Source organism: Squalius cephalus (genome assembly GCF_949319135.1).
Source record: "Squalius cephalus genome assembly, chromosome: 2".
NCBI lineage: Eukaryota > Metazoa > Chordata > Actinopteri > Cypriniformes > Leuciscidae > Squalius > Squalius cephalus.
Genome location: NC_137123.1, coordinates 7,727,334 through 7,741,384, shown reverse-complemented (window position 1 = coordinate 7,741,384; position 14,051 = coordinate 7,727,334). Strand labels below are relative to the sequence as shown.

Genomic DNA, 14,051 nt, shown 5'->3' with positions numbered 1-14,051 from the left:
GGTTAAGGTATTTAGCAGATGCTTTTGTCCAAAGCGTCATTCGATATACAGTGCATACATGCATACATTGGGTCTCATTCATGAAACATTCGTAAATATACGAGTAAATATGTGAGTGATTTGCGCGTAAAGAGACATTCCCGAAAATTCTTCTCCTGATTCACAAATACTTTGTAAATGTCAGATTTGATAGTGAAATGTGTGTGTGGGTTAATGAATTCCAATCAGTCGTAAATGGGACGCGCGTGCACGCTCATTCTTAATTACCATAAATCCCGCCCATTAAAACCGACTGACAACTAAATATGGGCATCATATTATGACACGAAACGAAGGATTTCAACGTGTCTTCTCAAAAGCGAATGAAAATGAGAAATTTCTTGGATGCAGAAATTGATGTTTTATTATCAGAAGTTCATTCAAAACGCCACATTTTATTTTCAATTGTACATAGTGGCGTATCAGGTCCTAAAAAAAAGAAGGATTTTTTATGTAATACCTAAATGCTTTAGGTAAAAATGCTTGGCAGCATACAGATGCAGTTATTGGAGTTTCATCTGTTAATCGAACAGTCCCAGAAGAAGTGAAAAGAAAATGGTTCGACATGAAGCTTGACTGCAACACTTGTAACTTGCGGACTTGTTAAAAAAAAAAAAAAAAAAAAAAAAAAAAAAAAGATTAAACAGCTTGAATATAAAAAATTAAAAAAAAAAAAAAAAGACTTGCGGACTTGTGTTCCGTTTGCAGATGCTATTACTGTCTCTCGTAATAAAAGTAAAAAGAAAACCCGTATGTAATTACTATATAATATTTTTTCAAAATGCTGTGTAAATATGTACCCGATTACGGTGAAATAAAAGGCAGCCTTATTAATGAGCAAAACGTTCAAAAATTAATGAGTGAACTCGACAATCGATTACTGTGGACTTCGACCGAAAACAGGATGTAAATACAGGTATGAGCGCTGGCTAAATAAACCATTTTTATCCATATCTTTCACATCTACTGCAGTCAGATTCACCGCGTTCACTCTGAAGGAATCACTCATATGGCTGTGCACTTGTAATGACACATCAAGGATGTTAAGAGGCTAAAAGCAGGTTTAAAACTTGCCCCATTGAAGTCAACAGGGTGCAAATTTTAAAAAGAGGATAACTCGGTGTAGGCAACACCATTTTTGTCGTTGTTCTCTGTATTGACAGCACTCCAAATTTAAAAAAAAAATAGCTCAATGTTAAAATTGACCGGAGTTCTCCTTTAACTTAAAGGCCTAAATTAAATTTAAGTTTAAATGGCTTTGCCTGTCTTTACTTTGTCTTTAATTCTTATATTAAAACTCTGAAACCTGCCATGATATCTTTATTTGTTTACCAGTTCCGGCAAGATGGCGGACTGAGTAGTCAAGCTGTTTCGTGCTCTCACAAAATTTCCCAAGTTAGTTTAGTTTGACAAGTTTTTTTTCCACCTCCACCTGCTAATACACATACCCAAAGTTGTAGTGCCGATATGGAAGAACATTGTTACGAAATGGAAATAGCTGTAGGTTCGAGCAAAAGGGAGAGAGGTGCTGATTCTGATCCACCCACACCGAGTAAACCCCAAAAAGGGAAAAAGTCTAAAAAACCAACTGAGAGTGAGGAAAACGAGGTGCCCAACTCGGCTATTCTGGATGCGATTAAAGCCCTTGGAACTAAGGTAGATTTACAGCACGAAGAATTAAGCACGCAAATGAAGCAGCACAGTGCGATGATTGCAAGCGTTGCTAAGTCCGTCCAAATAAATGCGCAGGAGTTACGAGAATGCAAAGACAAAATGAAAATGATGGAGAAACAAATTGAAAATTTGTCCGAAGTCAATAATGATCTGAAAATTCGTGTGCTGGAAGAGGAAAGATACAAGAGAAGATGGTGTCTTCGCATAAAAGGTCTCAAGGAGAACTCAAACGAGCGCATAAGAGAGGATGTGATTCAACTTCTGGGCAAGATAACGCCTGAGTTTGCTTCTACTATGGAAGAGGCTGTGGATGTCGTGCATCGGGTGGGAAGAAAGGAGACTGGTCGTTCGAGAGAGGTGATCATTCTTTTTACCCGCAGATTGGTGCGGGACGAAGTATGGAAGAGAACCAAGTCGTCATCGGTGTGCAAAGAAGCTGGCATCCGTTTTGCCGAAGACCTGACGAAAGAAGATAGACTATTGAGACGCGAATTATGGCCAAGAATCGAACAAGCCAGAAAGGAAGGCAAGGCAGCTGGGTTTAGAGGTCCATTTGGATATATCGAGGGTAAACGTATCTCTTAAAAAGGGTATTGACTACTTCTCTTTGATATGAGGTGAGGTGGGGTGATAAAGGAATGGGACTCTGTTTTTTTCTATCCCACAAACTCTACACGTAGTCTACATCTTTATTTGGATTTAAATTTTTAGTTTTTGTATTCAATTTTAAGTTTTATCTGTTTCATTGTTCATGTTCGCGTTAAAATCTGATATCTCATTTTCTTCTTTAAATTGTAGGGGTTTAAAGGACTCAGTTAAGAGGAAGGCAATTTTCTTATTTTGCAAAAGTCAAAAATCACATTGTTTTTTTCTGCAAGAAACACATTCAGAGTTGTCAGATGTTACCTTTTGGAAAAAGCAGTGGGGGGATGATATGATTTTTAGTCACGGTTCAAATCGGTCTGCAGGGGTCGCTATATGCATGAATAAATGCCCAGGCAAGATTATTACTCACAAGGCTGATGTTAATGGCCATTGGCTTGCAGTGGTCCTACACTTGGACGCAATATTTTTCATTTTAGTTAATGTGTATGGATATAATGTCCAAACCCAGAATAAAGGTCTGTTGGAGACAATAACAAATGTCATAAGTGACCTAAAAACTAGTTACCCTACAGATTATATTTTAATCGGCGGCGATTTCAACATGGCACCAGATGAATACATGGATAGACAACCGTCTAAATTTGATATTTCTCATGTTAACAGTATTATTCAAAATTTCTGCTTATCCAATGTTTTAATTGATATTTGGAGAAACTTAAACCCCACTGCCAGACACTTTTCATGGTTCAAACCGAATGCCACTTCTAAGTCGAGAATTGATTATTGGCTCGGATCTGAATCTCTTTCAAATAATGCGACTAAATGCAATATTTCAGGTGCCCCCTTAACAGATCATTGTGTGATTAACTTAATCTTAGAACAAAGAAATAAATCTTGTAATACTAGAGGCTATTGGAAATTCAATGCAGACTTGCTGAATCATATTGATTTTTGTACATACATTAAAAAAATAATTGCTGAATTTAAAGTAAAAAAGATGCCAAGTGGTATTAAATGGGAATTCTTAAAACATAAATTAAGAGAATATTCAATGACCTTTAGGAAAAATATGATGAAAAAGAAACGTAAAAAAGAAATCCAGTTAATACAAGAGATTAATAAATGCTGTTGTCAACCTAACATGTCAGATGAAGATAAAGAAAAACTTATTAAGCTTCATTCCATTCTAGATGAATTCTATATTAAAAAGGCAAAAGGGGCATATGTGAGATCCAGAGCTAAGTGGCTGGAAGAGGGGGAAAAAAATAGCTCATACTTCATTAATTTGGAGAAAAGACGACAAGAGAAAAATTCGATCAGTAGTTTAATAGTGGACCAAGTAGAACAATTAAATCATAACTTAATAGTAAAAGAGGTGTTTAAATTTTACTCCAAATTGTATTCCTCTTCTTTTTCCTCTGTTAATTCTAATTCTTTTTTTCAGATGATAAAAAATAATATACCGTCTATTGATAGTGTATTTAAAGAACTATGCGATTCAGACATAACCATACAAGAGCTTGATGCGGCGATTAAACAGAGTAAACCTGGTAAATCACCGGGTCCTGATGGGTTAACCACAGATTTTTATAAGTTTTTTTGGGATGACCTAAAATATCTTTTATTTGAAGCCTTACAAGAGTGTATTAATAATATTGAATTATTGCCAACTATGAAACAAGGGCTTATCATTTTGATACCTAAGCCAGGAAAGGATAAGAGGATATTAGATAATTTACGCCCCATAACACTACTAAATACTGATTACAAACTGTTTACTAAAGCACTGGCTTCCAGATTAAAAACAGGAATATCACAAATTATTAGTGTTACCCAATCAGGTTTCTTAAAGAATAGGTCAATTCATAATAATATCAGGTTAGTTTTTGATTTGATTGAATATGGTCATTTAATTGAAGAAGATGGTTTAATTTTATTTCTGGATTTCTATAAGGCCTTTGACATGGTGGAGCATTCTTTTATTTTTCAAACTCTTAAACATTTTGGTTTTGGTCCTAAATTTATTAGTATTGTTGGAATGCTTTATAAAAACATAAACAGTTCTGTAGTTCTTACTCAAGGTACATGTCCAAGATTTGAGGTTAGAAGAGGCATCAGGCAAGGATGTGGATGTTCACCTTTATTATTTATAATGGTAGCAGAAATGTTGTCTATTTTACTCAAAATGGGAACCATATCTGGCATTGATTTTGAAGGTAATAATTTTATTGTCAGTCAATTTGCTGATGACACTACTCTTTTTTTAAGAAATGAACAGCAAATACCCCTAGCACTTCAGTTAATCAAGTTTTTTTCAGAAGCTTCAGGTTTAAAGCTAAATATGTCAAAATGTGAGTTATTGGCCATTCACGATCATCCTAATGTAACATTATACAATATCCCAGTTAAAAATGAAATTAAATATTTAGGTATCTGGTTATCTAAGAGGAGGGATAATTTAGAACAGTTAAATTTTGATAAAACTTTGGATAATTGTAAATTAATTATGAATACTTGGCTGCAGAGAGACATAACAATTTTTGGAAGAATTTTATTGACAAAAATAGAGAATCTTTCTAGATTCATCTATCCATGTTTCTCTTTAGCAGTTTCTGCAAAAAAGATAAAGGCAGTTAACAAATTAAACTTTGATTTCATATGGAAAATGAAGAGTCATTATATACGTAAAAGTGATATGATTAAAAATTATGAAGAAGGTGGTCTTAAAACGATTGACTTTGATATTATGAATGGGGTCATTAAACTTAGATGGTTGCAGTCTTTCATTAATGATAAGTCCTCCTTCTGGTTTGAGATTCCTTCTATCGTATTCAACAAATGTGGTGGCATAAGTTTTCTGCTGCAATGTGACTTTGAACTTTCCAAACTCCCTGTAAAACTTTCTGCTTTCCATCAACAAGTATTATTATACTGGAAATTGATTTTCAAGCATAATTTTAGCCCTCATAATATGTCAATCTGGAACAACAGATGTATAACTGTGAACAGAAAATCTTTGTTTATTGATGAGTGGTGGCAGAAAGGCATATGGTCACTAACACATGTATTGGACAATGTTGGTAATATACTGAGCCATATTGCTTTTTGTGGTAAGTACAATATAAGCTGCTCCTCTAAAATGTATGAAAAAATTATCAAGAATATTCCATTACCGATGCTTAAATTAGTAAGTGAACATTTGAAATATTCAAGGATAATACCTAAACTACAAGAACTTATTATAGAAAATGTAAGCTTTCTTGACAGAAAATGTTCTAACAAATTCTTAAGAGACTGTTTAGTACATCAATGTTTCCCAGGACCGGTATTAAGAAATTATATTTTTCGTCATTATGAGAAGAAAGAAGTGTGTAAAATTAGGACCAATTTTCTTTCATTTCCTGTTAATCCTAAATGTAAAGAGGTGCACTTTAAAATTCTGAATCATATATATCCAACAAAAGAATTTTTAAGAATGAGATTTAATGTTGGGGATTCAAATTTATGTCAAATATGTAAGGTAGAGATAGAAACGGTTGAACACTTGTTTTTTCAGTGCATTTTGGTAAACAAATTTTGGAATGATGCATTGAGATGGATGCAACAAAGAATACCTGTAAGGTTGATATTGTCGTGGGAATTTGTTAAGTTTGGACTATTAATAAAGGATAAAAAGATATCTTTTGTAACTAATAATGTGTTGCTTCTGTTGAAATTTTATATACACAAATGTAAATTTTTCAAAATCCCTCCAAGATTATTGGTTTTTAAGGAGGAATTTAGAGTATATTTGGAGACCGTGAGAAGGATGAAAAGTCCTAAAGCAATGTATTTGTACTCCTTATTGGAAGATTTTGATTTTATAAAATGAATAATGTCTTACTCCCCTACTTTATATATTTATTTGTTCTTCTATTTTTTTTTTATTTTTTTTTTTATTTTTTTTTTATTTTATTGTTATTATTACTATTATGTTTTACCTTGGCTTCAATTTACTTAACCTGCTGATGGGAATCATATGTATATTGTGTTGTAATATTTGTATGTACGCTCAGGTTTGTTTGTAAAATATGAAACTACGAATGCCTTTTTGTTAATGTTCTATAAATATGTCAATAAAAAAAAAAAAAAAATTCTAAAAAAAAAAAAAAAAAAAAAAAATCTTTATTTGTTTGTTTCTAGAAGCCATTCGGAGAAATCCTGGATACAGAGAATCCACGAACCAGGAGGTGGAGCAATGGTTGAGGCGTTGGTTGTATTTGGCTGGCGATCGAGAGGGGGGTAGGAGGAGGAGAAGCACAGTCCTCCACCACCAGCCACCCACCAACACATAACACATAACCTTCAGTCTACAACTCTCTACCCCTGCACCACCAACCCCACCACCAGTCACTTTCAGGCGAAACCTGCGCTCACTTTCCCCCTCCCATCTTTCCTCTGCCGTCTCATCTTCTCTTCCCCCACCCTCACAATTCTCATCTCTGGATGTGAATACCGCAACGGATACCCTATGTTCCACTCTAACCTCTTCTCTAGACATTATCTGCCCTCTCTCCTCCAGGCCAGCACGCGCCACTCCCTCTAACCCCTGGTTATCTGAGGTTCTTAGGGAACACCGGACCGAACTCAGGGCAGCGGAGAGGAAATGGCACAAATCAAAAGACGCATCTGACCTGAGTACGTATCAATCTCTCCTCTCTTCCTTTTCTGTTGATGTTCATGCTGCAAAATCTTCATACTTCCACAACAAGATCAACAACTCCTCCAACACACGATTACTCTTCAAGACATTCAACTCTCTCCTCTGTCCACCTCCACCACCACCCGCCGCCTCCTTAACTGCTGACGATTTTGCGATCTTCTTCACCAACAAAACAACATCTATCAGCAGTCAGTTCTCAGCTCCACACACACAGGAACCCAGACCGACCCCTTCCACAGCCAACATCCCTCTGCCCTCCTTTTCTCCACTAACCGAGGAAGAAGTATCTACACTTCTCCTCTCCAGTCACCCTACCACCTGCCCTCTAGACCCCATCCCCTCACACCTTCTACAAGCCATCTCTCCCACACTTCTACCAGCACTCACACACATCATTAACTCATCCCTCCATACTGGCATTTTCCCTACAGCATTCAAGCAGGCTCGGGTTACTCCACTGCTTAAAAAACCAACGCTAAACACATCATTTGTAGAACATTACAGACCTATCTCTCTCCTACCATTCATTGCAAAGACACTTGAAAGAGCTGTTTTCAACCAAGTAACATCCTTTCTGTCTCTCAACAACCAGCTGGATGTCAACCAATCCGGCTTCAAGAAAGGGCATTCAACTGAGACTGCACTACTGTCAGTCACAGAAGCCCTACGGATCGCAAAAGCTGCTTCCAAATCCTCAGTCCTCATCCTCCTGGATCTGTCTGCTGCCTTCGACACTGTGAATCATCAAATCCTTCTGTCCAGCCTCTCAGCACTGGGCATCACAGGAACTTCACTCCACTGGTTTGAGTCCTATCTCACAGGTAGGTCCTTCAAGGTCGCATGGAGAGGCGAGGTATCCAGAGCACATCAACTGACCACAGGGGTTCCCCAGGGTTCAGTTCTTGGTCCCCTCCTCTTCTCCATCTACACCACATCACTGGGACACATCATACAAGCACACGGCTTCTCCTACCACTGCTATGCTGATGACACACAGCTCTTCCTCTCGTTTCAACCAGATGATCCCACAGTAGCTGCACGGATCTCAAGCTGCCTGGCAGACATCTCGACGTGGATGAAGGAACATCACCTGCAGCTCAACTTGGCAAAGACTGAGCTTCTCGTCCTCCCTGCCAATCCGTCTCTACAGCACAACTTCACTATCCAGCTAGAGTCATCATCAATCACCCCATCAAAGTCGGTGAGAAATCTTGGAGTAACGTTTGATGACCAGCTGACCTTCACAGATCACATTTCAAAGACAGCTCGATCATGCAGGTTTGCACTGCACAACATCAGGAAGATCAGGCCTTTCCTAACTGAGCATGCAACACAACTTCTCGTCCAGGCCCTGGTCATTTCTAGGCTTGACTACTGTAATGCTCTTCTGGCCGGACTTCCAGCATGTGCAACTAAACCTCTACAGATGATCCAAAATGCTGCAGCCCGTCTTGTCTTCAACGAGCCCAAGAGGGCCCACGTCACTCCTCTGTTCAGCTCACTGCACTGGCTACCTCTCGCTGCTCGCATCAAGTTCAAGGCATTGACGCTTGCTTACAGATCTATCACAGGCTCAGCTCCCTCCTACTTTCACTCACTCCTACGAGTCTACATCCCTGCCAGAAGCCTACGATCGGCCAACGAGCGACGTCTCGTGGTTCCATCCCAGAAAGCCACAAAATCACTTTCCAGAACATTCTCATTCACAGTTCCATGCTGGTGGAACGCTCTCCCCACCCTCATCCGGAATGCAGAATCCCTGACAACCTTCAAAAAACATCTGAAAACCCATCTCTTCCGGGAGCACTTAACCTCATAAAAAAAAAAAAAAAAAAAAAAAAAAAAAACACCTCCCCTTTCCCTCTAACCCTCACTTATCGGGCTTATGCTACTCTGAATAATGCCTGAACGTTGTATCTTGAGCACTTCTTGCGCTGCTTCTTGTTTTTTGCCTCTTCATGATGTCTCGCTTAATCTAGTCCTACTTTGTAAGTCGCTTTGGATAAAAGCGTCTGCTAAATGACTAAATGTAAATGTAAATGTAAACACATAACACTAACACAAAGTCAGGCACACACACATATACGTTCCACTTTGGCCCGTTTCTGGCCACACTTTAACATACACTACCGTTCATAAGTTTGTGGTCTTTCATGGTTTACACATGGTTTCAAGGTTTTACTAGTGTGATTTCTAAAACCATGCTTTGTATTATAAATGTTTTTAGATTTCATTTTCTTACATTTTATTTGTATAAAAAAAATGAATAATTGTAAATGTTAACCTATTTAGGTCATATGTTTATGTTGATTGAAAATAAACACTAATTTTCAGCAGTTATGGTTTCCTGGTTTGATTTATCTTTGAATTGCATGGTTGCTGTTGGGCGCAGATATTAAATATGGGCAAAATTAGTTGTTTAATGGGTCATTCTATGAAAATGTCCATTTTTCTGTCCCTAGCCTTTACAGAAATATTACACTTAAACACTTTAGGGTTACAATTTCTTTACATTTTAAAATAAAACAATATGTTATTTGAACAATTACACCTTCTTGAGCCATCAATGTGGCAATATTTGATTTTTATTAATTATATATAATTCCAAGCACCACATAAGTGCTCGTCCCCACAGTCATGTACAGAGGGAAAATGCTTTATTTTGAGGTCAATAACAGATTTTTACACCATTTAAAATACAATAATGTATACATAACTATCAAATATATTATGTAAATGATATATATAAAAACAAATGCAGAATAAATATTATTACATTTATAATGAAATTAGTGGTCCCCTGGAGTTGTGTCACTGGTGTTACCGTTAAACAAAAATCTCTTATTTTGAAATAAAAATCACACTAATGACATCACTTGACTTCCTTCCAATTTCCTGAATATCTATGAAGAAAAGCCCATGGTAGATCCACTGTCTCTTTTCAGTTAGCAGAAATCTTCTCATTTATCTCATGATTTCATATGAAGCTTTTAGTTGAAGTCACTGGTATGACCTCCTTTACTGTTATGTAATTGTAAAAAAACTAGAATACAAATGGATTAAACTACTTAATTTAGTTAGTATACCATGATTGACAACATGTGGTTTGTTACCTTGCAGCAGCCATTTTGTAAAATTAATTTTTCATGAAAATTGTCACTGGTGTTACTGTCACTGGTGTCACCTTTCTTATGGGTAACACCAGTAACACCAGTGACTTCCATTTATAGATACACTTTATTGTGTCACTGGTGTTACTGTCTTTTTTTCTGTCACATTAAATGCAATGTCACATGTGACATAGTAATAATGTTACATCCATTTAATTCTGCTACACTCAAAAGTTAAGAGTTAAAGGATTGCATCATTACTTGATTTTAACTGGTTTTCAAATATTTTCATTGTTATAGCAAATAGATGGTAGCGCAGATGAACTAACCTCATTCAAGCACACTTTTAACAAACCTGATTAAAATAAATAAAACATAATCTCCTTATTTGTTGCATTATTATTATTTTTCGCTAACTCTGTCTACATGTGCTGAAAAAAAATTGAAATAATATTTCATAAAAACCTTTAATATTGCCAAAGAAGTAAGGTAACACCAGTGACAAAAAAATGGTACATGCCGTCTTTAAATAAATGTACAAAAAATATAAAAAAATCATTAAGATGTCATTTATGCGTATTCATAAAGTCAAAGGGTAATCTAATAATGTGGTGTAAGTTTAAATGTTAGAAAAAGAAATCAATTTTAAGACATCTTGCCATACCAAAAGTGGACGTTTCTGTAGAATGACCCTAATATAATCTGGCAGAGTTGTGGCCTGTGCTCGGGAGACATCTGGCTTTTCAATGGCGATATTATGGCATGAATATGGGCCAATTTCGGGTCTTCTGGCTCTCGTCTGGTAAGGCATTGGCATTTTTCTGGCAGCTTTCTGGCATGCTTTTGGCAAAACTGTTTGGGCCGGTTTTGGCCCTGCATTCCGCGCGGTATGTTTGCCAAAACTAAGAACAGTGTTTGGGCCATAAAAGGCCCGGAACAATTTTGCTATCTGGGTGCTTTGAGGTAAACTTATGTGTGTGCGTTGGCTGCTTAGTTAGTACCCAGGTATGTGATTTGTCGTAATGACTGTGTGATTCATAGCTGCGTGGATGGCCCGCGGTTTGAGTTTTGAGTGGCTGCTGCTCTCCTTTTGCATTCCCGTGCTTCGGGGATGTTGTGTCCTGTTCCTGTGTATGCGTGGATGGGCGATGGATTTATGAATTAAAGGTACGTGAAACGTTCACTTTGTATAGCGCTCATTTTTTTATGTATATTGTAAGTTTATGTTTGTATTTTAAAGGAGAATATATGTTCTGAGACGCTTGGTGGGCAACGCTGATTTGACGCTGCTGCTTTCATATCTCAAGATTATCTCGATAACAAACTTTCTTCCAACACACGGGTGTGTGTGTGCAGCCGACGCGTCTTGTGTGACGCCTGCTCGTTCTCCAGTACGAGTCACCGTGATCGCTGAGTCTCTTCCCCATTATACTCTCAAACTGTTTTGTATGTGTTTTGTTTTTGGTATTTATTTGTTTCTCATTTTTCCAGTATATTATTTATCATTGTTTTGTGCTACTGACTGTTCTGATTGGTTTACTTTTGAGTGTGTTGCAGTGTTGTACTGTATTTATTCGATTTGTGATTTACTTCAAATGTGCTGGTAGAAGATCAGTGAGGGTAATACCCAGCGTTGGCACTAAAACCTTGATTTTCTCTTTGTGTTTGTTTGTAGTAGCCTATTTGTTTTTCTGATTGACCAATTTAAATGTTGAGTATTTGTGTATGTTTGGAGTGAGTGTTATTGTATAGTGAGACCTGTAGTAATATTTCTGCTCTCGTTACAGGAGCCGAGGCTTCAGGGCAGGCCACTAGTAGGCCCTTACGCGGTGGTGGAGGGCTCGTCACAGAGTGCTGTGGGGCTATTTCTTGACTTTATTGCAGTGTGTGTGCTGATGCTTGTACACAGGGTGCTGAGAGTGATATAGAAGCCTTATGCTTACTGAGTTTATGCATCTGCCGTTAAGCCTCGGCCTCCTTTTATCTCATGGTCTCTTTTTGCATTGTGAATGACCCAGTTCTTTTAAATGATTGTGTATTTAAATAAAGCTTTTGTATTTTTGGTATTCACGTCTCTAGCCCTTCTTGACGAATAACGTTCTTGTGTGTCTTGGGTAACATCTTAGATCCATAATATTAATATTTCCCTGGTAAACAGGGTGGCGTAGTCATGTTTAAGCCAGAGGTAGTGTGCATATAGCCGCTCCCTACGTGTCGAAGGGAGCGCCCCGCTACAGTAGAGCTTTAGAGTTTATATATGTTCATGTTCTCACTGCATTATTCACAGTCACTGGTGTTTCTCTCTGTCAGCGACTCTGAAACTGAAACAACAAGAACAACAACAGGAAATACTACAGTTCAGCTCTATCAGGCAAACACTAGTAAGTACACAAATTACACTACCCATAATGCAACTCTCTGATCACATGATCAATCTTTGAAAGGAAATTGCTTTAAATATTTGTTGAGACACACATATCAGCTTTCATGTGGTTAATTTGGTTTGACATCAACCGTAAAGAGAAGTGTTTCCTTCTGTGGAGTTGAGGTTTACCATTGCAGTTTCACTTCGGTTACACAATACAACAACTGTATATTTACAATATTTGTAATATTACAGTAATCAAAATGATTGATAAATGTTCAGAATCAGAATCAGTTTGTGTTTCATCATGTAAATATTGTTGCCTTCAGATCTGGCTTCTGTTGCTGGCGGTCTGGGTTCGGTTCTGCTGGTTCTGACTCTGTGTTCTGGAACCTTCATCATCCTGAAGAAGAGGAAGAGGAAATCTGGGACAGGTAACAGTTTGTTTGTGATTTAAATGTCCTAAATTTTTTAGTGTTTGAATTTATTTGACTTGAGCTGTGTCCGAAACCGCTCACTCATTCACTCATTCACTAATCCCTATATAGGATTTGAGTGCACTATATCTGCAAGGAGTGAATTAAATGAAGTGAGTGAATTCGGACGCTGACGTTTACACTGCGTCTGAGAGAGCTGTCGCAGAAACGGCTTCATCACACATAGTGATACGACTCCTTTTATCTTACATGTTACTTACTTTATAAAATAATATTAATAACAATCATAATGACTTTATGTTGTAATTGTATACCTCTGTGCCAGCTTTGTAGTTTCATCGATTGAAATAGTTTGAAACGCTCACAGATGACGTGGTCGTTGAGCACCCTCAGGTGACCATCATGATTACATCCGAATGAATGCGTTTCCTACAGATGATTAACGAATATTTTTAAATCATCCACCAAATTATCATCTCTTCATTACAGTTTAACGAGTTAACAACAATGCCACAAATTATTAAAACACATGGCTTATAGTAAAACACATTAAATTGAGTTAATGCCTAAATGATATATTTTAATCAAAATAATAATATACCTATATAATATATCTTATTAATATCAGTCATTTAAATTTAACATTCATCTAATTTAATATGTTTTATTCAAGTAATGATTAATAAAATAGGTAGACCCCCCCCCCCCCCCCCCCTCCACTAGAAAATGGCCGACACCCGATATAGTGCACTATATAGTGGATAGGGACCGGTTTCGGACACAGCTCTGGTCTTTTTATTCTCATTCTCCATGCAGCTTTATTTCAGCAAAACATGCAACACAATACAGAGGTGAGTGTTCAAGATCAGACATGTTAAATTATTGTTTATTGAAGAAAAGAGAGTATTATTTATATTAACTAGTTAACTATCAATGTGTGTTTTTTTTTTTCAGACTGACCGCATGTATGAAGAGATTCCAAAACACAGACGTCACCGCGGTAACGTCCTCATCCAATCAGACACCTGCATCTTCATCCAATCAGACACATCCATCTTCATCCAATCAGATGCCTCCATCTTCATCCAATCAGACGCCTGCATCTTCATCCAATCAGA

At 37.2% G+C, this 14,051-nt stretch overlaps 1 long non-coding RNA gene across 1 annotated transcript; it reads left to right on the top strand.

Annotated features, from left to right (window-relative positions):
• The first annotated feature begins 12,856 nt into the window (after window positions 1-12,856).
• On the top strand, window positions 12,857-13,916 carry LOC307151948. The gene is made up of 3 exons (XR_013819952.1): window positions 12,857-12,930; window positions 13,750-13,784; window positions 13,888-13,916. It is a non-coding gene; the product is annotated as an uncharacterized lncRNA (long non-coding RNA).
• Window positions 13,917-14,051: the final 135 nt, after the last annotated feature.